Source organism: Arachis duranensis, chromosome 4, assembly GCF_000817695.3.
Source record: "Arachis duranensis cultivar V14167 chromosome 4, aradu.V14167.gnm2.J7QH, whole genome shotgun sequence".
Lineage (NCBI taxonomy): Eukaryota > Viridiplantae > Streptophyta > Magnoliopsida > Fabales > Fabaceae > Arachis > Arachis duranensis.
This window is the reverse complement of record NC_029775.3, coordinates 26,632,731-26,634,046: the sequence shown is the minus strand read 5'-3', so window position 1 is coordinate 26,634,046 and position 1,316 is coordinate 26,632,731.

Sequence of the window (1,316 nt, the reverse complement as noted above, 5' to 3'; positions counted from 1 at the left end):
GTGGATTTAAAGCAGAGCTTATAATCACTGGAAAAGTGTCACCCTTTCCCAGAAATGCATACTTCAGGGATGGTGGTAGTGGTTTGAGTTCAGGTTTGGGAGGCTTATCCTCCTCTTGAGGAATTTTCGAAAATTCCTTTGTTTCCTCTGGTTCTTCTTGATCAGGCTGAGCATCTTTGAAGATGTCCTCAAGCTCTGATTCTAGGCTTTCAGTCATATTGATCTCTTCCACCAAAGAGTCAATAATGTCAGCGCCCATGCAGTCATTTGGTATGTCTGGATGCTGCATAGCTTTTACCGCATTCAACTTGAACTCATCCTCATTGACTCTCATGGTTACTTTCCCTTTTTGTACATCAATGAGAGTTCATCCAGTTGCTAGGAAAGGTCTTCGTAGAATGAGAGTTGCACTCTTGTGCTCCTCCATTTCTAGCACCACAAAGTCAGTTGGAAAGGCGAATGGCCCAACCTTGACAATCATGTCCTCTATTATGCCTGATGGATATTTAATGGAGCCATCGGCAAGTTGGAGGCATATCCGGGTTGGTTTGACTTCTTCAGTCAACCCAAGCTTTCTGATAGTGGATGCAGGTATTAGATTGATGCTTGCTCCAAGGTCACACAGGGCTATCTTGGTGCAAGCACCTTCTAATGTGCATGGTATCATAAAGCTTCCTGGATCTTGAAGCTTTTCTGGTAAGCTTTTCAGAATGACTGCACTGCATTCTTCAGTGAAAAATACTTTTTCAGTTTCTCTCCAATCCTTCTTATGACTTAAGATCTCTTTCATAAACTTAGCATATGAAGGTATTTGCTCAAGTGCCTCTGCAAACGGAATCTTTATTTCAAGAGTCCTTAGATAGTCTGCAAAGTGGGAAAATTGCTTATCCTGCTGCGCTTGGCGGAGTTTCTGAGGATAAGGCATCTTTGCTTTATATTCTTCAACCTTAGTTGCTGCAGGTTTATTCCTTACAGAAGTGGTTGGAGAAGCCTTTGTAGAGGGGTTACTATCAGCACTCTCAGGTGTCTGATTCCCCATTAGCGTTTGAACGCCAGGATTGGGTGAAGATTGGGCGTTTAATGCCAACTTTTCTCCCCTTTCTGGCGTTTGAACGCCAGAACTGGGCAGGGAATGGGCGTTTAACGCCAGCTTTCCCCCCTTTTCTGGCGTTTGGACGCCAAAAGTATTCCTCTCTGGGCTCTTAGTGTCCTCAGAGGGATTTTGGATAGTGGCTTGGTTATCCTCTGTCAATTGTTCCTTATTTGGATTTTTGCTACTTTGAGCAATGTTATTCAATGTCTTCCCACTCCTCAGT